This window comes from Dromaius novaehollandiae, chromosome Z, assembly GCF_036370855.1.
Source record: "Dromaius novaehollandiae isolate bDroNov1 chromosome Z, bDroNov1.hap1, whole genome shotgun sequence".
Lineage (NCBI taxonomy): Eukaryota > Metazoa > Chordata > Aves > Casuariiformes > Dromaiidae > Dromaius > Dromaius novaehollandiae.
Window position 1 is genome coordinate 16,203,487 of NC_088132.1, and position 25,121 is coordinate 16,228,607.

The 25,121-nt window shown below is 40.8% G+C and overlaps 1 long non-coding RNA gene across 1 annotated transcript in view; it reads right to left on the reverse strand.

Annotated features, from left to right (window-relative positions):
- Positions 1–672: 672 nt before the first annotated feature.
- LOC112993343 (uncharacterized) overlaps positions 673–25,121 on the reverse strand; it is a 43,670-nt gene continuing 19,221 nt past the window's right edge. The window contains exon 3 of the long non-coding RNA XR_003261707.2: positions 673–2,984. This is a non-coding gene — a long non-coding RNA (uncharacterized LOC112993343). The remainder of the gene's footprint in view (positions 2,985–25,121) is intronic.

A 25,121-nucleotide genomic window follows, 5' to 3' on the forward strand; every position in this document is an offset into this window, starting at 1 on the left:
AATTTTACAGTGAGTGATTAAAGTAGGCACTGGATTTTTTTGATGGGTTCTCAATAGAACTTAGAGGCCTACTTGCATTTGAGTGTTTGGGCTAAAAGTCATCTGAATAATGGTAATTTCAAAAAGTGCTAAATCTTGTATCAGTTGGTGGTATAGAATAATAGAGAGAAACATACACAATTCAAACATTCAAATGAGAACTGCAAAAGCTTTTACCCTATAAAAACAAAGGGCAAACACATTATTAAAAAGCTTGACTACAAGCTTGGTCTATAGCACCTACAGCTGGACAGATACACTGAACCTATTTGTCTTTTTCCCTTCTCAGCAAAAATTCTCCCGAAAGCTGCAAACTATTCCAACTGAGTAGGAAGAAGGTCAAGGTGCAGGGCTGTTCAACTTTATATACTGGGAGTCTTATCTCTAAACTGCACATCCTCACTGACGTATACTAAAGCTACTTAACTGCTTTAGAAATCTGACCTGTCCTGACTGTGATTTCCTCCCCTAAAACTTGTGTTCTGCTGAAGGCCACTGAGTTCTTCTAAGTCAGAGAGAACTTTTTAAGCTGCATGTTTTGCACAACCTCTTGGTAATATAAATGAATCCTGACTCAGGTGGGGTAATGCTTGAATCACTAGAAATAGAAATGTTACCATGCCTCTTTCGATTTAATTGGCATCAACAGGACAAGATTCACAGCCTGAAAAAAAGGTGCAAACCCACCTCTCTTTCACACAAAATCTTCATGGTACCATTTTGAAGCACTTGCTTCATGATCATGGATCTGTCAGCCCTGCAGTGTGTCTTACTTGCTGACACTCAGCAAAAAATATTATGCCTAATTTCGCAGGAAATATAAATACTGTTTCAGTGGATGCCATGGAATGTTATTTGAGTGCCAAAATATCTATTTTAAAAATTGAGTCCATGAGGAAATAGGCAGGCCAAATGTAGCCACAGCATGAATGAGCCCATGCTTCAGAATAGCTTGCAAAGTATTAAGACTGTTCTGTCACATAGAGAAAGACATCAGCCAAATATTAAATTCCAGATACACAATAATGCATTTGGCTGCTTTAGGAAAATAACAGACTGTGAGGACAGAGGAAGGAAGGATTTTCTTTATGTGAAAGTCAAGAACCAATCTTTCTTCTTCAAAGCACATTTGAAGGTTGTGAACAACTGAATGACCCAAGTGAAATCCACTCCTCACTCTGCATTCTTCCTACTTGTGGGTAAACACAGGCAAATGGCATAAAATATTCTTGCAGCTCAGGCAGCGTAAGTTCACCTGGTCCTATAAGCACTGAATAAGTGAAGTTAGTTAAGTTAGTTGCTTGAGTCCTTCACTGCACAAACAGTGCTTCCCCCATTCTGTGAGGAGAGTGAATTGCTGCTCCAGTGTTTACCTATTAGGAACCTCATGTCCTTCTCATTTCCAAGCCTAGACCAGCATAAGGGAGGGAAGCTATTTCTCCTTTAGGGAGAGGAAATAGGTTGCAAGTTTAGAGGAAACCACTTTCCAGAAGGTCCAGTGTACAGGTTGTTTAACTGGCTCACAGGAGAAGAGGCAGGCAAGCTGCACTGAGTGCTGAGGGAGTAAGTGTGAGAAACCCTTGGATAACTCCTGAGACAAAATGCTTCAACATTGTATTTATGAAAGGACTGGTACCATGTATAGCCTCCACATTTTAAATAACAGTCTGTATAATGGTGTAAATAAGCCTTTTGAATACCATGATTTCTTTTGCTGCTAGGATACTACTGCTAGGATAACCTTTTAAACTTGTCAGCCACACACTCCCAGGCCCTACTGTTTTCTTTGCCTTGCGGTGACTTGTTCTTCATCCCTGGTGCAGGTCATTCAAACTTTTATTTACTGCAATAAGTGAAAGATTACATTTTGTGGAGACCTAATACCTAACAAGAAGACCTCTGTAAAGTCATTCACACAGTAACATGCATATCTTTCGTGAACTCCAGAAATCAGTTACTGCCCCAAAATACACAAGTCATGTAGGCAATGATGAGTTAATGATTGAGGTCAAAATCAAGTTCCCAGTGTCAGGAAAGGACTAATGTATTTTAAGTGGCTTTACATGAAGTAGTCTACACCATTGTCTGCATGCCTAAGTAGCTCAGCATGTGACTCCCATTAGCACTTGAAAGGAGTGTGATATAACAAATCCCTCATCATCAAAATGGGAATATACCCTTGCATTTTAGCACATTCCAAGGAAACCTAGAGCAATGTACTCATTGTGACTAAAGGCGGGTGGTTTCCAGATGCTCTTTGGTCAGTCAGTTAACTGGGGATTGTGCATAGTGTTATTCCTCAAATTGCAGCCTTCCTTATGCTGCTCATTCTGCAAAACAAATACCAGTGCTCCCCGCGATGAAACTTAAGAATAAAAGGCAGCAGGGTTTCCCTGTTCTGATTGCTTGTGACTCAGGAGCTTGGACTTTGTTACGCCAAAGAGTATTGACTTTTCATTACTGGAATTATGAGAAGATTCTGGGTACAAGAAAAAGCAAATTTTCTTTCAGTGTAAGCAGGTTCCCTGTGCAGACCAGGAAGAGCTCAGTTCAGCATCCTCAGCATGATGAGAGTATTTTTCCATTTCTCTCATCCTGTTCTAGTTCGTTCGTTGCCGTTCCGCTTCCCAGAAACTGACTGGAACAATGAATTTCTTCCCACGTGTGGATTTTGTCTAGAGGAGGATTCTCTTCATGCGGATAATGAGAGGATGTTCATAAAACCCATCCATCCTCTAAAAATTCATCATCCTTAGAAACCCCAGTCAACCAGGAGTGGTAGAGGTAGGGCTGCAAGGAGGAAAAGCAGAAGATGAGGGTGACATGTGCAGCTCTGTTGTCCTCCAGTGAGCTGGGCATCTGCTGCAGTCTTGACCAGTTCCCAGGACTTCTGGAAGGGCACAGGATCAGAAGGTTTTAAGAAGACTGAAGGTTTCTGTGGGGCCCTGGGAGGGAACAGAGAACAGAATCTCTTGGTGGGGTGGCAAGGGGAGCTTTGAAGAACACTGAAATTAATCCATACAAAATAGTCAAAAAGAGTCAAAAATAAGATACAATGCCCCCCACTCTGCTTTTCATTTCTTCATTCAAAAGCATCAATCTAAAACCTGGTGAAAGCAACAGCACTGACTGTAAACTCTTTAGGGCAGAGACTGTGTTTTGACAGTAAAATATAAATTTTGAGTGAAACCTGTGAGTGTTACAGTAATAAAGAAGTTATAACAGAGCTATTGATACACTGACGCCCTGTACATCTGGGTTTCTGGAATAATGTGACTTCTGGCTTTGGGTTTCAAATGGCACACGAAATATATCAGCATCGAATATCATCACAACTAACTGCATGCCTTGTTACATGCTTTTACTAATGAAAACATTGTCCTGGATTCACTTCAGTTTTGAAAAAACTTGTATGTCACTGCAATAATGTTACAGTAATGAATTAGAGCCCCTTGATGACATCATAGCTCATGAGAATTGAGTGTCTTTGCCAACAGGCGGTGAAAATGTCACGTATGACTTTCAGCTATGCAGAAGATAAAACGTGCAGTACAGGAACAAGGACGTGAAACACAGGCTTCTGTGATAAAAGGAGGCCACTCTCCAACAGCAATACGAAGACTGCTCTGGGATTTTAAGGCGATCATATCACAGCTGGGAGCAGTTCTGTAAAAGCTCCACCCTCTGCTGTGTAATGGCAGACTTGAAGGCTTGGGGATGGCAGAACTGCAAAAAAAGTCAGGAAACCATCACATAAGCACAGCTGTAACCCATAAAGTCCCCCTTCTATCCTGAAACAAATCTGAAAACAACCTAACTCTACATGTCCCTTCTTTCTCTTTTCCATAGCGCATGTGAGTTATAGATAATTTGGGACTGGGGGCAGGGAACACCAAAGATACAAACTGGGTTATCAAACCTCCTTCTAATTCCATCATTGTTAGTTTGGTTGCCCCATTCAGGAAAAAACTGTGCTAAGCAGATGGATTTGATTGGATTATGCAAATTGAAAACACAAGGCATACAACAGAAATCTGGAAGACTGTGTAATGTTCTGAGATTATGAACTGGTGATTTATAAGGAGACAGAAAATTGAATTTTGTGTAAACAAATATCTAGCATAATAATAATTAGAATAAAGCTTGTTGTCTGCAATATCATCCTGTGGGTTTCATTGTCTCCTCTTGCAAACAATGCTATCTGGAAAACAGGCTAAAATTCCATGTAGTCTAAGGACTGTGCAAGTATTTGGATGTCTCCATCTTACAATCTTCTATAAGCTATAGGAAGAGGGGAGCAATACACATGGGTTGTTCTTTTTAAAAACTGTTTTTTCCCCTACCTGAAAATCTCCCTGGAGATGAATATTTTAAAAGAGCATATTTCTCTTTCACTTTTTTTAAAGACTGAAAAGATGCCTCAGTGATTTCCTAAATTTGGATGAGAACCCGCCATCTCTCCTGCCAGCAGGAAAAGACATGTTCTGTCCTATGCTCATGATTTATTTTAGATTTCAAGTTAAGATCTTACCATCACATGATTAATGTATCTGGGCAGTTCAGTGAAAAAAGGCAAGTTGGGAGTCAAATGCTAGGGTGACTACTTGAAGCAGAAATCTACATACACAAGTGCACACATTCTTCCTCCTTATTTCAGGTGTCTTCCTTTCAAAATATACAGTCACTGACCTCCTTTGTCTCTTCATCTGTGTCTATACTTAAAAATGTCAGTCTATTTAGGCATGCAGAGAGAGAGGGAGAGTGTATAAAAGGACTTCTAAGCTAAATGTGGTAAACATATCTGTCATACTGAATATTGCCTGTAAGAAGTTCCTCAGAGTGATTTACATAAAGACCACCTTCTTGTGGCTTTGAGAGGTGAGCACCAGATAAAAGCTACTAGTATTGAGGTTACCAGACGGAGACATCATCAGCAAAGACGGAAAACCAGTTATTCCTTTAAAAACAAATAAATGCATAAATAAAAACAAGCCATAGCAGTTTGAAAGACTTTGTGTCTACATTGCACGAAACATCAGGAAGTAATTACATATCTCTGCTCTATTGTTTACTCTTTAAACACATAATACTTGCCCTCTGCTGAAGCTGAGCAATAGGTTGGCCGATGGCTCCTGTGGCTCATGGCTGCTTCAGTGCTTGTTTCTATCAACAGGCAGCTTTGCCTAGCTGCTTGCTTACTCTTCACTGCATCCTAGTTCCTTAACTAATGAATCTGGAAATTATTTCTATTGCAGCAGCACCTATTCTCTCTCCCTCTGCCTTCTGGGCCACACTGATGGAGATCAGGACTGTGTTGTGCTAGACATGTTATAAGCTACAATGGAAATTCATAGTCTCTGTAGCTTGCAATCTAAATAAGCAAGACATGAAGAGAGCAGTAGGGAAGAAACAGTTATTTTCTCCATTAAGAAATGCACAATGAAGTGACTTGCTCAGAGTTGCGCATGGGATTTGTTTCAGAGCTAAGAACTGAAAACAGGGCTCTGGAGCACAAAAGTGCCAGAACCGTGAAACTAGACGTCTGCAAAGTTTGTTAAACTCTGATCAAAGGAAATGCAAATATACCTTCGAAAAGAAAGCCAAAGGTTTTATGTTCTACATAAATCAAAACACGCACAAGTAAAAACCCTTCTTTCTCATCCCAGAGTCAGTATGCATGTACAGACACAGACAAAGATGAATTCAAAGTTTAAGTGGGTGCAGTTTGGTTTATTCCCCTGGAGCTGTGCCTGTTTACATAAGGCTGAACTAGAGGTATTATGTCTTTGACAACATACTCCATTAATATCTTTGTGCATATGCATCTGAACCGCAATCTCCAACTGTTGTCTATTACTCTGTTTTTCAGTTGTTTAAACTTTTCACCTTCCTGCTGAGTTCCTAATGGAACAGATTCTTAATGCTCTGTTTTCTGTTTTCAGGGGCGGGGGGAGGGAGTCTTCTTTTTTATAGGTTCACACATATTGTTCAGCACTTTGAGCACAAGCTTTTGGAATAAATATATAATAGTGGGACTAATCCTTTTACCCTTCCTCATGCTGAGATTCCTCTTTTGGTTTCAGGAGCACAATCTGCCGAGCAAGACACTACTCAGCAAATATGAAGTTGGCAGAAAGTGCCGTTAAGCAGAAACAGAACTTGCGTCCTGCAGCCAGAAGGCATTAGAATTTGTGTGACAAAGGAGATCATATTGCAGTGTTGTTCCTACAGTCCCAGTAAGGGGAACAGTCAGTTCTCAGAAATACGTGGTTTTGTTTTAAGCAGTTTTGCATTGTAGCAAGAGGTAGCATAGCAGCAAGGCTCTTGCAAAAGAATCAGAGAAAAACTGGAGGCTCGGATCCTCATGCTCTCCGTGGTCTCTAAAAAACAGCTGGGGAGGGGGGTAGGTAGCACACCAGCCAGCTGTGACCACATGAGGATCACATCCATGGAGATTCAGCGGAAATTAGCCTCAAAAAACATCTCCACAGAACACAGCAGTGGAAAATACTTGGTCAGATGCTTTTACTGTGAACATTCACGTTCATTCTAAGTTATACCTCTTGTTCCTAAATGGAAAGGACACTAACTTAACCTGCCTGGCATAGTGGCAAAGCAGATTCTAGTAGGTCTGTGCCATGCTAACCAACTCCTTAACGTGAAAGTACGGACTATGTTGACCCAAAATTTTCTTCTGAAACAGGACCTAAACCTTTAGAGACCAGAGAAAATATGGAGTACATGTAAAAACATAAGGCAGAACATGTTCTGGAAAAGAAGGGCAGTACTGTGCTAATCTCCCATTTAATTGAGATTTGACAGGATTTGATAGGTGGGAGAAAAGCCACACTGGAAGAAAAAATGACATTGCCCAGAAACAACGCAATTCAAGCTGCATATGGAACAATTGGTTATCCACAGAGTGAGCAAGAACTGGCGAAGCTGGGAGACATGGAAAACTTCTGGAGAAAGAAAAGCACTGAAATGAGAACTCCTGAAAAGCTCACTGAAATGTTGGGGGGAAAAAAACAAAGGAACTGCCCAAGGAAGCAGTCAAAGCAGTGAAAGACAATGCAAAAAAGGTAAGTGAAGAAATAATGAAGATCTAGTGATTGAAACAGAGACTGCAGCCAAGTGGGAAACACAGAGACTTTTGCCAAGTGACAATCTGCAAAACAAGAAATAGGCCAATCAAAAGCAGAGATGGAAAACACACACAGATTTGGGTAGAAGTAAACAAAAAAAAAGAACAAAATAAATGGTACAGAATGTACAAGGAGACCTCCACAGATTTAGTTCCACCTTAGTACAACAGGCAATAAAATATGGGAACTTAACCAAGTTACCATTAATATCTTTCCAATAGAGATGTCATAAATACAAGCAGCAACTGAGAAGACGAAAAACAATAGAGGCAGCTGTCAAAAAAGTCCCAGCAGTAATGCTAACAATATGCGACATCGACCACTTAAAAGAAACGGTGGCAGAGCTAATCAGCAATGTCTGAAAAAAAGACGATCCCTCCAGCACACTGGAAACATGAAACAGTTGTCAAAGTGCCCCCAAAACGTGATCACAGCAACAATGATGTCTGGAGAGGAGTTATGAGCTGTCTGTGGTATGAAAAGCTTTCTGCAAGTGCTGCACCCCAGGGGGTGAAGGCAGCAGTGGATGGAAAGTTTTGGAGCACTCTGGATATGGGCTCAGCCCTGTGTAGACCAGATACATCCACTTAACCCATCACAGAAGTATGCAAAACAAATGACTGGCTTTCAAAACTCCCAAAATAGCTTGAAGAAATCTTTGCTGTGGAGTGTCTTTTGGTCCTAGAGAAGCTCAGTTGCTGTTATTAATAACAATAAGAGCAGTGAAGTGCTCTAAAAAAGAAAAAGTATACAGTGATTTGGCACTAACGCTCCTGTAAAACGTGGCTTCATTTCCCTTCCACTAACATTAAGTCTTGCCATGAGTGGATAATGAGTGCATGCAATGGTAATACCAATTCCAGCAGTGTGTGAGTTGACAGCATTTGCCGAGGTGACCTAGACCTCATTGCTGACATTGCTACTGAACAACACCTCTAAGAAGTAATGAATAAAGACAGAACACCTGGTAAAGGAAAAGCAAAGCTCAAAATCAGTTATGCCAAAGAGATTATCCCTAAAATTTGACTAAGCAGCAGACAACATCAAGAAGGTAAAAATTTCACCTGAGTGGAACAGTAATAACCAAAGAAAGCCTAGGAAGGATATGAAATCAAGAGCAGGAAAGACACCTGCAGCATTCACTCATCTTAACATAGTATGAAAATCAAAAATGCACTTTGGTAGACCAGAACTGAAAAGCAAGAAATGAAATTCAATGTGCCTAACAGAGAGCCGTGAAACTGGGATCTTATGAAAATTTTGGACTGGAAATCAAATGACTAAAAGATAACCTGTGTTTCTGGGAGTTCTTGAGAACTGAAAAGACTCCATCGCCAAGCACAGGATCATTTCACCAGCCAGAAGGAGTTCTAAACATATTTATTTTAAGTTATACCTTCTTGTTTCTACAATATAACAAGGCATGAATGCTGAATGCCAACACGCAGTTGTACAGGAGCCTAAAAGCATCTAATGGAAATCCAGAGGTGCTAGGAAAGGAAGGGTCATAGGAGGACTTTAAGAAGAATTCTTTCCCAGGGAGGACATATCAGTGAACCTTAACATCAGAGCAGACAGAATCAGCGTTTGAGGAGAAAGCAAAGACAGGGAGACAAGTTCCCACCCTGAACACTAACAGCAATTAGGAGCAGACACAGCCTGTTGACTCTTGATAGTACAAATGGCACTAGGATACAGCTCATTGCCACAATGTGTCACAGCATCCTAAATCTTAGGACCTCTCAGAAGAAGAAAGTCTAGATGTTTGCATGGTCACCAAGGGCACATACATGCTTAGGTAGATTGTTCTGTGGAAGATATAAATGTAATCATGATTTAGAGGAATGATTTCCAGATGTTCTGGCCAGGTGCTGGGAGACAGTTGTTATGCCATGGCTCCGACCCATGATCATGCTAATTTCCTGTGCTCAGCAAGTCCAGTATTTCTCTGAAGGGTGTAATCAACCATGCAACCTCAAGTTGACTACTCTGCACACAGGCAGAGGTAAGTTCCTGCATGATCTGAAAGGCCTCTGTAGAAATCCAGGAAAAGACCATGCCCAGAACAAAAAGTTCAAGTTACTCCCAGCTTCCCTCTTTCCCTGGCTATTTGAGAGCATGCAGGATAAATGTGTCTGGTAGCAGCAGCATGCTCCATGTTGTTGCCTTTCCTGGGAGTCTTGTAACTCCTCCTCATTTACATGGCAGATTCATTTTCTGATAATAAAATAGTATCAGATCCAAAGGAGACTTGAATTGCAGCAATTATTAGTTGACGGTGTTGTCTGCTTTGTTTACCTGGAAACACTGCTTCTCCTGGAAGACACTCTAATGTACTTCCCTGCTTTCTTCACTAAAAGTGACTGAAAGGCAAGCCTCCATACGGTTATAGTGGTTCTTCAGCACTAGTCTTCAGCACAGCACACTTCACTGACTCCCAGCCAGTTAGACAATGCAGTGTTACTGGAAGGGATGCACCCCTTTTGCATGAAAACTGGTATTTCTGAACAATTTTTCAGATCAGATTTGGGATGTGGGGCCTAATGTTGAACTTTTTGTACTTATTTTGTAGTCAGTTCAGTGCACCAGTGTAATTAACTCCTGATCGACTGCGTTGAATGTAACGTGTACACGTAAGTATTTTATTTCTCTGGATCACCAACTGCTTGAGGAAGCAAGCCATTTCTTTCTTCCTTGCTCTTTAGCTCAAAAAATGCTGAGGGCTGAACTAAGATGCCTGTTGCATGCATACAGTGCTATTGCTTATATACTCACATGACCTCAGCAGCTTCGGCAGAACAGAGCTTAACAAGGAAACTCTGTGTCATAATTAAATTGAAGTGAGATTCCAAGACACCAGAAAAATGTGAAATCTGCCTTTGTGCAGCAATAGTCTCTACACTCAACCCAAACTGGAAAGATTAGAAAAAGGCTGCCAGTTGTTAGCGTGAAGAACTGTGGTACCCAGCAGAAGCTACATGTGTTTCTTTATGATGTGTTGTTTCCCTCTGGCAAAAAAAGCCATCACTTTTTATTTCTTTCATCAACTAAGAAAAATAGTATTTTAAAGAGGATGTGTGTTAGCCAAAATCATCTCAGTATATCCAGAAGCAAGAAAAGCAAAGCAAACTCCAAATTATTTCATGCAGAAAATAGAGGGCTGTTTCTCTGAATATCACTTGTCTCAGTGATGCAGTCACTTCAGCATGAATCTGACTGATTTCATGAGCAAAGTAACAAAACACTGGCTAATTCACACTACTTCTATAGTGCAGCGAAGTAGAGAAAATAATTGAAGATGGCTCCTTCTCACTTACCCAGGGTGGTTCTTGAGAGCTGGCTAGAATGAAAACCAGCAAGAAATAATAATTTTGTCACAATTGCATCCAGACATGACTCCAAGTTCACACAAGGAAAAGAGCAGTGAGGAATGGAGGTTACACATTTTTCATGTTGCAGAGTAAAGACACATGCTGGACAAAGAAAGAATAAGATAATCTTCACGCTCTGATTTCTTGGTCGAGGACAAGAGTTCTTGTAGGAACTGTCATATTGCATATTGGTACTTTGCATGTTTGACAACATTTTTCTGAGTACCAGGAAAATCTGAGATACATGCTAGTAAAACACAATCCTGAGTAGACTTGTGCCACACCAAAGGGCCATGAGTAGAGTGAAACATACGCCTTCAGCACTGGATTATGAGAAGGTCAGAGGTAACAAGCGTAACGAATCACAGCTCCACAAGTACTTTTCATGCCATTTAACATCTCGCTGCTGCATATTTCAATGAGGACATGAAGTGATTGCACAACAGGTGAATGCAGCAGGTTTCTCTCTGACTTAAGCACAAATTTATGTACAGACTGGAATAATCTGCAACCTCAACACATTTCAGTTTGGTTTGAAAAAGCACTAAAGCATTCAGATGCTTAATGGACCTTTTAAGCCTGTAGAATTGGGTTAGAGATGATGCATGCCAGTCCTTCCTTTTCAGGATTTCTAACAGGCTAATTGGGCTGGAAGGACAAATTGTCCTACCTAATGGAAACAACCCCCCCTTTCCACCTCCATGTCCCCATCTTGAAATTACACAAAATACTTAGCAGCCCCTGGGAGGATTCCAGATTTCCAGCATGGGAAGTCTCTCCTTTGAGTATGTTTAGTTTGCTCTTCCTTATTAGAAGACTGATTCCCTCTCTACCTCCTGATTTCATTCTGAGGTCTTGGAGAATCTGAGGTACACTGGAAATATATAATTGTAGCCTGTATCTAGAAAATACATCAGAAAGTGAGTGCTGGAAAACTGTTAGTATGAAAATAACAATCCCACCAATATCAGAAACCACAATTGAACTGCTTCATGACTAGTATTTTCTAGAAACTGTCTTTGCTATCCATCTAGCCCTAAATGTTTATAGCCAGATTTCCAGTCACCCTGGATGGTCCTGCAAAATGCAATTGTTTTCATCTGTATTAAAAATATTTCCACAACTGAATTTAAGATCAAAACTCAGCTAGCCTTTTATGCCCTATTGCATTTCATCCATTCACTGAGCAGAAAGATACTATTTGCCCATTTGCAGGACTAGTTACCCACAGGGATGATCACAAAGAAATAAGAAAGGAAGGAGTTATAGGAGAAGAAACAAGGGAAGAAAGGACTGAGTAAAGGATGGAAATTAAAGGAGAACAGGGTGGAGGAAAGTAAGAGATTTTGCATTGTCTTTTCTGGGAAGCATCTTACTTTTCTGCAAATCTATTCATTTTTATTATAGTTCAGAATTCTTTCCGCACTGGCCTAGCTTCCCGTCCTATCCTCAACTACTGCGTGCTTCTTGTATTTTAATTGCTGCACCACTGACCTTTGAGAAATCATTTGTATTAGGCTAACTGAAAACATTTCATCTATTGCTGGCTTCCATTTAGCATTCATCAGGCTCAAAGTCACATGATCTGCCTCTTAGTTCTATATTATAGAAAAAGGAAAAAATTAAATCTGCAATTAAATTCTGCCCAGAACAAATGGATGTAATAGCACTCCCAAAGCATATGGGTTAAATCAGTGCCTGCTGAGTCACACCAGTGTTTGTCTTAGCAGAACTTGGCCTGGGAATGGTCCAATACATCTTCCATATGATTTTCTGCTACATTATTCTTAGCTGGGAATCTCAGAATCAATATTGACTTCTATCTAGGATTGGTTTCTTTTGTTTCACAAGGAAGAAATTGGAGGGGACAAGTATAAAAAATTTTAAAGAAAAATAAAAATCTGTGTTCAGTTCAAATTCTCTTGCTTTGTGTGCATGGCACAGACCTTTGCCATAGAAATATCTTTTATAAAGGAAAACACCCTTTGGGTTAGTCTGGATTTAAATGCCTACTAGGACTAAACTGACAGGGGATCTCTTACTTAAACTAGAAATATGGCTACTCCTATGGCTACTTCCTAATCGCTATACTGAAGTTTTCCCTCAATATCAAAAAAAGGCACTCTTTTCTACCCTAGAAGAGTATTTAAAGATGGGGATACCAGCAATCTCCATTCATACAAACAATAATGCTAACTGATGACTATCCCATTCCTATGCTAACTGATGACTATCCCATTCCTATGCTCAAGTATACTTTTGACTATTCAGGAGATTTTAGATATCTAGATTTTCATTTTCCCTCAGATAAGAAAATAACAAGTTTGGCTTGGAGAGAGGTGTAGCAGAGCTTTAATGTCTTAACTAAATGTAAAGGTAAGGGTAACCTTTTGCAGTAACAGATTGGCAGAGAGGCCACTGAAAGCATTTTGCTCTTCAAATTCTGTACAGACACATCATAACCATCTTAATAAAGTTTGTTTAGGAGGGGAAAGACAGACTTAGGAATCTTAAAGCAAATACCAGAGCCAGGACTTTAGGGGAATTTTGTAATTGTTTTCCATTATGAATTTGTATAACATTTTTCCATTATCAAGAACATACTTCACTAAGGGACAAGTCTTGTCCTTACGGAGTTAGACACTAAAGTCCCTTTGACTGCTGTTTAGAAATACTGCTTTAAGTCCTATAGAAGTTTATATATATTCCACATGGACCTATTCTTTATGGTGAGCACTTAGCGCATCCAAAGAGTACTCACAGCAATCCATGTGTCCCATATGTGTTTTTAGGAACAGAATTTTTTGTTAAGTCCTATCCTAGATGCTCTCTGAGTTTTTACTTTCCCAGACTCCACAAGGCAAATAATGTTAACGGTACCATGATGGCCTGCACTGGTATCAGCTTTCACCTTATTTTTATGGGGATACATAGTGGCTCCAGAGACCCTTGATCTCCTCTTTTATACCCCGTCATCAGTTTCTCCAGCCACACAGAAGAGCACTAACATTAGTTTTAGCCTAACAACACTTAGTGCCACCCCATGTAAATGTAATCAAGTATCCTCTATTCACAGAAATTTGAAAGTCAGCACAGACCCCTCTTAAGCAAGATCTTGACTCTTCCTCATTGGCTTAACCTAGCACATTTCTTACCCTGAGCGCTATTCCAAACTCACTGGCTGTATGCAACCCCTAACAGTAGCCATACTCTTGTTACTCAAACCAACTGGTTTCCCAAAAGTCAATACTTTATCTGTGATCTTGGACTTAAGCTTATTGATACTCAGTCTCATATGTAAATACACTATCCTGAAAGCTGCCACAACTAAGCCTTGTGGCTTTCTCAGACTATTTTCATTAGTTTCTCATAATCCAAACTCAAATGCAAATTCAAACCAGTGATCCCAAGAAAGGACATATCCGTAGCCTGAGGACTAGCCACCAGTATTAGTTAGGCAGAGTACTTTCATCTCTCACCCCAAACCATCACCCTAAGGGTCTGCTTTCCCATTGTACCTTTCCTGTTGCTCTCTTGCTTCTGCTTTCATATACCTGGCTTAACTCTAGACTTTGACTTCACTCAGTGACAACCAGTGGAATATGTAATTCCGTCTCTAGGAAGTTACAAATATTGCCCTGAATTCACTGATTGCCTCTCATCACTACCACAGCTCTTTAGATCCTACATACCTGATACCCTACAGAATGAAGTTTCCAAGTGTCCAACCTGATGGACAGTTAGGCTAGAGGTCAGTATTTACTGTGGTCTCCACTTGCAAATGCCACTCATAATTTACCTTTAGAGTTTAGACTTCTGTGTTACTGTACTCTCACTCCAACCTTATCCTTTGGCCAAGACTAGGTTTACGGAGAAAGCCTTTCCCAGTTTTGTCACTGGCAAGTCCTATGGCTACTGTCCCCGTCCAAAATGAATGTGGGGTCTGCTTTCACCTGGAAAACATTTCCCAAACACAAGCTCAAACCGCAACACCTTGTTTAGGCTCAGACATGTCTCAGTGATACCCATATAATGACATTCCCAGTTTTATCACCAAAAAAGCAGTCAGCTATTTACTTAAGTTTACTCAGGACAGCTCAGAATGGCACAATGAGTACACTCCCTTGCTTCAGCTTCACTGAATATAACCCTAATCTTAAGCCTTGCCTGTATTCAAGGATAGCATAAGTTTCTCAGTGTAACACTAGGAAGGATAGTATTTACTGTCTTAAATTTTCTAGGGGTTGTCTCAAAATGCCACTGTTACCAGTTGTCTTTAACTTTTGCTTTAAGGAACTAGAGCTGTCACTCCAGCCTCACTTGTTACAAGGACAAGACTCAGGATTATCCCTAGGAATGCACTACCACTGCTGGAAAACTTATCTACCTATGTGCTGTTTTCCTGTTAAATTTGATAGCTTTTAACACAGCTAAAACCTACCCCTAAACTTGGGTAAGGTGACAACTTAGGAAATATGCTATCACCTCAGGACAACGGTTCATCTAGTCCTATGCTTGGCCTTGAGCAGCAGCATAGGGAGATGTTACTGGGGGAAAGCACTCGAGACTGGCCGCGCTCTGCAGTCTGTCCCCCTTGTACGGCTCCCCCAGTATCTGCAGCTGTTGTGTCAGGGCTGTTAGGGGGTGCTTTCCTATGCCTTTTAGAGTCCACTTATGGACCTGCCATCCATGAATTTGCCCTATCCCTTTTCTGAAACTTCTAATCCTCTCTATCACCTCCTGTCACAGCTTTGTTTCTTTAATAAACTTCGGTGTGGGCCCTCTCAAAGGCTTTTTGAAAACTTAGGTAATACTGTGCTTCCTGGATCCCCTTTACCCATTTGTGTATTGACACCCTCACAGAGATCCAGCAACTTTCCCTTCACAAAAGCCGTGCTCACTTGCTCCTGACAGACCATCCTCACTGTTTGCTCCATGGTCTTACTCTTTAATAAAGACACTGAGAGCCTACCTGGGGACTCACTAGACTGCGGTTCCCAAGAGCGCCTAGAGCCCTTTGTGGAGCCAGAAGTTGGATATATTGGTACCCTACCATAGGGCTTACACCGTCGTGACACGTGTCCAGGCTGTCCAGCCTGATCTATAGCTTCACGCCCGAGTTCCTCCAGAGGTCTTGAGTGATGCCACCTGCTCTTGCTGACATATTTGCAGATAATCAGTCTATCTAGGTCAAGTACTTCTTTTATATACTTCAAACTGATCTACCTCTTCTGCTAAGAAGTGTGGTGTGGAGATTTCCCGAGTATCATTAAGCGTAAAGACCAAAGCAAAGAATTAATTTGCTTTAATCTAGTATGACTCTTTTATCCCAGGGTACCCCCTTTAAACTTTGGTCATCAAGAGATAATACTAATTCTTTAGCTGACTGCCTGCTTTTAGTATGTTTAAAGATCTTTTTACGATCAGCTTGAGCAATTTTTGCAAGGGGATCTTCAAAAACTCTTTCAACTTCATATTTCCCATTTATATTTGACTTGTCACATTATATATCCTTTCCCATTCCTCTTTTGGGCAACCTTTCTGTTTTTGAAGGTTAATGTTTTCCTTTTGATAACTCCTTAACTTCCCATGAAACTATGAAGGTTTGTTATGGGAGTGTCTGAACTGCTTTGTTTTCTTTCTGAGTTTTGCCACACAATTTGCTTGGACTTCTAGTACAGTGTTTTTTGAGAGCACCCAGGCTGCTTGTAGGCTTTTGATTTTTTTCTCCTCTTAGATGCTTTTGTTTATTTTAGAGTTTGCTTCATTTTATGTGTTCCTTTCCTGAAACTGAACATCTGCATGCTACATTCACTTGGCACACTTGCTCTTGCTATAATGTTAAACTTAATGTTAAACCTTTCAAATGGAATTCCAATCATAGTTCCTAATTTTGTCATTCAAAGACCTAAGGGTTACCATGTTAAACTCATTCTGTGGTGTCTTCTGAATTGCATGCTTATTGTTGTTTCATAGCTTCTAATTTCCTGAGCTCTGTTCCTAGTTCTAAATTTATGCTTTTTCTAGACGCAGAGATACAGTCTGGAATGCCATTTGTAATTTTTGCACTGCAAAATCTAGTGGCTGCTGTCATAAACTTAGTTTGGATCTTCTTTGCAATAGTACACTTACTGTTGCTCTATAGCCTCTACCATCTTAAATCTTCACCTGCAAATCAATCTTAACTCTAGGCATAGACTGCATTGAGTGATACCCTAAATAATGACATGACATTATTTCACTGAGAAATTATTTCACTGAGTCTATTGTCTCCCAAATACTTTTGATTTTACAAACTTTGAGAGACCTTTACTGAAAAGCAAAATGAACACAGTTGCTTAATACTAATATTTATTGAAAGAAAAAGGTAGGAAATATAATTTTATATGCAGAAGGAAAAGAATCTAGTAGTAAAATTCTTAGAAGCTTTTAGATATTAAGAAAGATCATTAGCATTTTTACAGCTGCATCTTTCCCTTTTCCTGAAAGGAAAGAGGGGTCTCTTTGTACTGCCTAGTGAGAAACTCATCATACTTTCAGCTTCAGGACAGAGGAATATTTTTCCTGATGAGAGGTGTTCTTACATTGTCTAATCACTGTTATTAATCTGTGTTATGACAAGTGGCTGTACCTAACTGGTCACTCTTTTTTTTCTAGGAAGGATAGATCTAAGTTTAGCATCATTTCTATATTTTATGCTTATTCACATCGGCCTCATTTTGTTTTGTGGTTAATTCTACCTGGGGAGTTCTTCTAATTCTTCTGTCTCCAAGCCTCAGCCACCTAGGTGCTCTCTATATATCTTGTGCAATAATATTCTTCATTCATTTTCTGCCTAAGAAATTTCCTGGATACAGTCCTCAATAAACTTCAGGTCCATTATCGGGTTGCTGTCTAATTCTCACTGTACAGCTTCTACTTTACTACACCTTAAACATATTGCTTTTCCATAAGCACCGCTCTTGCTATTTGAAAGCACACCCTTGCTGTGCTTTCAGATTTCTCAGGGAGGGAATTTGGCATCAGCTGCTGAAGAACATCCCTGTGCCCTGCTCCACCTCTGTGAAGAGCTTACCCGCAGGGGTTGCAGCAAGCGTTCTTACCTCTCCCAGTGGGTCCAAGGCACACTTCAGCTGTGGATGGGGCCTCCTGCCCTGTTCAGAGAAGGAGGAGGGGGTCCGGCCTCCTGCACATTGGGGTGGGACGGGGAGTGCAGCTGAGCTGGCTTGGCTCCAGCCATCCCTTTGAACTGGTGTCACTGAAAGAGTGTTTTACACATGCCCAGGACATGAAAGGTGTAAGTACAAGAGACTAGTGATTTTAAAGGAATAATCACAGACGTTGGTGATGACCTGTATTTTTCTGTATCTGTATGGAACCCTATTTGCAGTTCCATCCTCTGCTGGGAGCGAGGTGAGCTGCCTCCACCAAACCTATCCTCCATTCCTTCGCAATTCTGCAAGACAGCACAAGTCTTCGTCCTGCATCAGTGAGGCTTGGGAAATGGCTGGGCTGTATTTTGATGACATTCTTCTTGTGGGTGATGACCATTCCTGCTGTGGCCTCCACCTGTCCACATTCCTACAGCCTCAGCAACTGAGGCTGTAGTGGATTTATTGTGCACACTGGGATCCTGCAGTGCTGCTTTGAAAAATGAATCACTTTCCCATGATAATAAAGGGAGCTTGGGGCAGTGCAAATAATTATTTCCTGTCTCATAGATCTAGGTGCTCCCTGTCTCTGGACAAATTAACTCCTTTTGAGTCAGTTTCAAGGCTAGCTAGTAGAGGGGACCATGGCAGTACAGTCCCTTGCATCTTTGTTACCAGGCACTGAGGAAGGGTCCAAAAGGAGCAAACTCTCTGTATGATTTTGTTGTTTTTAACCCAGTGCTCTCCCTTGGCAAACCATTTATTAACTGCTGCAGGAGCCTGTTCTGCAGTCAGCACCTCACACCCAGTAAACTAATATCGTGAGCAATGCAAGATATTTCTAGAACTGCTGCTGATTTTACCTTCCTTTGATTATCTTAGCTGGTACCAGATGGCTATGGCTAAAATCTACATTCTTGAGTGATGAAAGGTTAAGGTGAATTTGTCTATGTTTTTTTGTACCGTGCTTGGTGTTCTGATGACACAGCAATTTAACTGCTGAGACAGAGCATTATCTTAAGCAAAACATTACCAATATGGCTAGCAGAAATTTGTATGCAATCTCAGTTATTTTTTCCTGTTCCACATTCAGTACTCCATGACTTGGGAAGGCAGCTATCTGGTCTGTGCAGTGTTATGCCAAATAATGCACTGGAAGAGCATAAGCTAACACAGCCCCTGACATCTCTGTTGACTTTTCCAGTAGCACTTTGGCAAGGTAAATTTGCTTCAGTGTGAAGTGAAAGTAACTCAGAACTGCTAGGAAGCAAAGCCTCCAGCATCACTGACATGCTGACATGCTGCCACGCAACCTACTAAACTGGGTTAGCGGGAGTGGGCTGGGACACCTCAGCTCTGCTGAACAAGCCAAGGTGTTCCTGGGAACATGAACATATTCCTGAATGCACACAAGTATATCTGCATGCACAAACCAGGACAAGCACAACATCGAATTAAAGGAAAACAACAGCATAACAAACACACAATAAGCCTCCTGAGGGGTTACAACTCTGAGATGAGAAGTTATGTCAGACTTAAGGAGTATTTTGTTCCTTGATTTTTAGGTAGTGATACAACTTCAGGTACTGCACATATCTAAGAATCTTGCAGCTGTTAATGTATTTAATCTTATTAGTCTCTATGAGCTAAATAAGGCTGCAAGAAAGAGTATTTCCCTTAAGATTTTCAGCTCTGTTGACCTGTCTGAAACTTTGTAATCTCTCTCATTACAGGGACTCAGTGGTTCTATGTCTGTAATATAATTCATCTCACAACCCCTTATGCACTAATGCAGTATCACTCCACATCACACAGGTAGGAGATGGAGTACAAGAGGGTACAGGACTTGCCTGATGTCATGCATGATGTCTTTGTCAAATAACAGTTTCTGGCACAGGAGTCCATGATCCAGAAAAGTGCCTTACACATATACAGTAAAAGTGTTTCCTTCCCTGGATGGAGACCCAGGATTGCTACAAGAGCATGCAGCAGTCTGGCAGACTGGTCAGGTTTTGCTGCAGTGACCAGACTTGGACAAGGACTAGATGGTACTTCGTTGAAAAACATCAGGAGAATGGTCTGCCCCTTCAAGGGGTTGATGGATACTTCTCATCTTTCTGAGTATAAGCATGTGGTGAGAAAGGACTATGTGCTGGAAAGGCCAGCTTTGAGGACAGAATATGGAGTTTTGCAATTCAGGCCTGAAAAAATCTGCCCTAATCCTATTTGGTTTCTTTTTTTTAATAAAACACTGGGCTACTGAAAGGATGCTTGAAGAAAGATTCCTGCTGCCATATTCTTTCTTCCAATCACAGTTTCAAGGTATTCTTCACAATAAAATTGCTAGAACTAAGTAAATGAAAGAAACTTTCCAAACAAGAAGATAGCAGCCTGAGGCAAAACCCATATCGTCTGCCTTTCCTGTCTAAGCTTTCAATCTGAGGCTCCGCTTCCCCCCAGAGCTCTGTTTCTTCCAGTGTCAGGTCTGGAGCATCTAGAGTTTATTTAGAAAACAAGAAAGTTTGGCCCCTAACAAACAAGCCATGCCATATTTACACAGTCAGATGCAACAGCCATGACTGAAAGACTGGAAACCCCTACAGAGAGGGACCTTACCAGTGCTTTCAACACATTATTTAAAAACAATCTTTGGTGTTTTTGTAGCTTTTGGCTATATAGACAAAACACAGCTTGTAAAAAAAATAAAATGAAGTATGATCTGAAAAATGTCTGACAGTATTTAAGCTCTTTTCCTTCCATCTGTACTCCTGGCTAACACAAATGACTCAGAAAGCATGTCCTATCATTTGTGCTCTGAAGGTATAGAATTATTTGTATGCAAAACCTTTTCCTAAGGGCTTCTCAGAGTTTGTGTGACACATCGTCATAGCTGCTTTGCTAATACAATGGGCCTAATTTGTTCCAAAGTGAGCTCCTCCTCCTCTTCCCACTAGATTTACTTTCTTCCTCTCTTGTTATCATTAATGTGTTCATAAACCTTCAGGTTCACCACATTAGGGCCGTTTTTCCCAACACATCTTGCTACAGTAAATGTGAACATTATTCCATCTGTCTCCTATGAACAAATGGTGCCCAAACCGTGTGGCAATCCTACAAGAACACCTGTTAAAACACAAAAACAGAAAGAAAAAGATAGAAAATAAATAAATAAGAGGAATATTTGTTACAGGATTCAACAAAATGGTCAGGGAAAAAGTAGCTTTTGTGGCTTTTTAAATGATGAGGACTTGAAGACGGCTGCTCCAGTGGTTACCTTCTGGCTGTTCGGTTGAGAGGCATAAATCCACTCACATAACCAGAAAAAAATGGCTCTTTATAAGGACAAATGTACTCTCTTGTGGTTTTCATCTACCGCATCAAGCGCTCTTTGGTAAATGCCATTTTGTGACATTGTTTTTTTTTTATGTTGTGGGGTACTTTCAAGAACTGCTGTTCTGCAGAGTTGTTTTCTTGTCAATTTATACTCCTGTAAATCTCTCTCTCAAATGTCGGAGAGCTAGCTAAAATTAAAATCATATGTCTATGTACTTGTAGCCAGTAAATGAGAATAAAGGCATTCCTGAATCCCATCAGAGGATCCCTGTGGTATTTCAGACATCTTGGAGGTTGTTGTCATCAAGTCCGTTCTTACTAGAGATCACTCCAGCATTATAACGAGCTCACCCTTACCATTATCTTCTTTACAGTACTAATTGCCCTAGCAGTTGGGCAGTTATAATAACAGTGAGTGCACTCTCTTGCTCCTTCCACTCTGAAATGATGGGCTGATATGTGGTAAATAACCTGCGCTGTAGATACCTACAGCTGTAAAGCAGCCCATTGACATAATGGGTGAACTCCCCACCCAGGTGGAGGCTGCCATTGTCTCAGGCCTATGTTTAAGAGAAAATCCAGAGGTTGGGTGAAATAAATCACCAGGGACAGAGAAGAAAGGGGAGCAGGAAGTATATAATTACCCAAAGGATATTAAGCTAATACAGCCTAATGTTTTAACATTCACCCCAAGAAGAAGGAAGCAAGAGTATGAGTCCAATAGATAGAGTGACCCGGTATGTCATGCAACCCTGTCTTTTTTAGCCAGAGCTCACGAGTTATGTACATTCTCTCAGAATCTCTAAGGTGTTTTTCAGTTTCCAAATGTGCTAATCTCATCTGATGAATCATCTGCCATATCATTTGTTCACTAACACCAGGGAACAAAACTTGCTTTAATTTGCAGAAATAAGTATGACCAAACAATTGTGTGTGGTTATTTCAAGGCCACTATGGACTTCCCACATACAACATACTGTGAGACTTGAAAACACACAGAAGTCAGCTTTGTGCATCAGAGCCCTGAGGGGCTTGGGGCACATCAGTTATTGGTTCCTGTTTCAATGTTGCTTCTGTGGGCCATCCACTTGCACACATGCTTGCAGTTGTAACCTTGAATTGTTGTTCTCCACCACGCAGACCAGTAGAATAAAAAAGGTCAGTTCATGCTGATTAATTGCTCTCTCTCACTCAGTTGTGTCTGCTTGACCTGGAAGAAGTGGAAGCAGTTTTCCTGGTCAAGTGGTCACTGCATTCACTGAGCACTGTAATCTGTGGCTACAGATGGAGGGCATGTGTTGCGAGGAAGCAGTGCTTTCCCCAGCTGTCCCCAGTGCCACAGGTCTGCAAACTTTTTCAGAGGTGGCAGTCCCCAGTTTGGACTCCTTTGCCAATTAAGCATGTCAAAAATAAGCTTTTGGCTGTAGAAACACAACAGAAAGACAGCCTCCAATTCAAGCTTCCTTTGGAGGTGTCTGGATTGAAGCATGATTCCCTACTCTATACATGAGGGTAATGGCAGTTATTGATACTCAATAAGCAGCTGTGTGTATGCAAGTAATCCAAAGCTACTGTAAATACAAAGAAATAAGAAGTTTTTTTATGCACTGTAATGCTTCCTCCCTATTTTCCTGAAGGAATCCTGTATACTGCCTGGAACAGAAAAGTGGGTCTTCATTTTTTTCTACGCACTCAACTACCTTTTAGGGCTTGCTCTTTCCTACTGAAAGCATTTTCTTGCCACATCTGCTAAAAGTATTCAGCTAATTATTTTCTGATTAGCCACCATTACCACAGCTAAATGGATCTGGTAAGACTTTCTCCAAATTAAAGTAGCAAAGCAAATGCATTGGTTAGGCTTTCATCGTGTGTTTCACAAATCCCAAAAGAGAGGGTGCTCTTGTGAAAGGAAGCCTGCAAGACTGAGGTCACAAGGAAAGGAAAATATAGAGCAGCAGAGTCACTAGACCAACCACAAGACTGAGAACAATAAGCTAACTTGTATGAAATGATGTTAATTTTTAGGGATATAAATTGCCTCTAGTCATGTTTCTTGAGTTACCTGTTCTCCTTTGCACATATTTTTCAACCAGATTACAGAAGAAATGTTCTTAAGGGAATAGTGTGAAAGAATTAGCTACTTCATGAAGATCTTGGGCTTCTTTAAAGAATTAAGCTAGCCATGGAGAGGTGAGAATAGTATTTTCTGTGGGGGCTTTTCTGTCTCTCCGCTGCAAGGTTGGCAAGGTCACCATTGGTAGGTGGGAGATAATGGAAAAGATACATGAGAAAAACATCCCATTAGGAAAGGAGAAGAAAAAGAGAGGTTTCAAAATACAGCTCATTCCCAAACTAGAGGTTCTCACATATTTATTTTAGCTCCCCTTTCTGGGAGGTATTGTTTGCATGAAAATGCTTCATCCCTTGTATTACCCAACGCAGACGCGGTTTACAAAACATCCTTCAACATTTCCTGAGTTTTGCCATGATGTAGATGCTATCAGAACCATTGTCCTCACAGGCTGCACTGCAGTGTGCTGTGCAGACCATACTAACAACATTAAGTGTAAGAAATTAAAAGTATGTGAAGCATAATGAGAGGCATGCTTTTCACATCTCTGGAAGCAATTAACTATAGATCTGAGAGCGCCTTGAGTGGCAGAGGTCAAGGTCAAACTGAGACACCAGTATTCCCAAAGGCTGGTGGTGTCTGAATGTAGAATTTTCCAATATAGAATTGCAACCACACTGAATGCTGAATTTTGTTTCAGATTCACTGCTGAACTCCTTCAAATCTCCTTTGGATGCATAATCTTGGTTTGGGTTCATCTCTGCTGAGGAGCTCTGGCAAAACATAAATAAATCAGATTTGTGCTCCCTGAACCTCGTATCTGTTTCTGCCCTCTACTGGAAACAAAGCCACCTGCACTCACAGAGCTACAGGAAACTGGGAACACAGCTACTGCCAGAAAAATATCTCCCTGTACACGTTGGTGACCATGGTGGTACCCACTTTTTTTTTGTCTTTGTGACTGCTGAACGATTTGGCTGTAAAACCACTATTTAGGGTTACAATACTAGAACTGAAATAGTGATTGTCTGTGAACTTAAAAGTCTGCACCATTCTTGTGAAAATAGTGAGGAAGTTTAGATAGGGATTTGTGGGGTAAGAATAAATTGTCATTTTTGCATTCTGAGGTGCAACGCATATTTGCTTCATCTGGCCCTGAATAAGGGGTTGGGCAGCACATGTTAGAATATAATGCTGGTCACTGAAACAAGTGCTTAAGCTTTTCCACTGGAGTGACTTTCAAGAGCCTGTTATGACTGGTTTTGCCAGTGTCTCTCAGATTTCCTCTCAGTTACGATTATCATTACATTAGTATACTGACTTGTGGGTATGTCAGGGAGACAGAATTTCTGAGAGCTCCATGAAAGAAGGAAGCAAATCCATTAGGGAAAAAAATGACTGTGTGAGAATGTGGATGGAATTATAAATTATTCTGTAAAGTTGGATTGCACAAATGAATGGGGCTGTCACAAGGAGGAGACTTTTAGCAAAGCCCTTCAGGGGCACCTCAGGCTGGAGAGAACGTCTGAAGGTGCAGTGTACCTGAGTGTGTGGGAGCTCTCTGTGGCCACGTCCCCTGCCTTGCCCCATTCATGAGGGTTTTCCTACTGTCACTCACACTGAGACACGCAAGCAGAATTAGGCATAGGAATATTGAAGCAGATAAGGCAAGCTACTAACATGCTATGACAGAGGTAAATAGCTCATTGGGGGTTATGAAAGAGCACAGCTGGAAGGAGCTAATAATATACAGTAATATGGCTTTGTGTCTAAAAGTCTGAGTTGGTGTTATCTGGGTTCTCTGGAGCCTTAGGAATTTTCTATTAATTACTGTATCCAGCCGTGCACAAACTGCAGGTTGTTTCCATCTTGCTGTTTAACAAGAAACTCCACTCAGCCTGACCTTCCTTCTTTGAGGCATACTTTTTACCTTGCTTTCTATCCACCCTTCTAGAGATGATTTCCCTTGTGGGAACAATGAAGACATTCAAAGCAATTAGGAGTGGGGTGG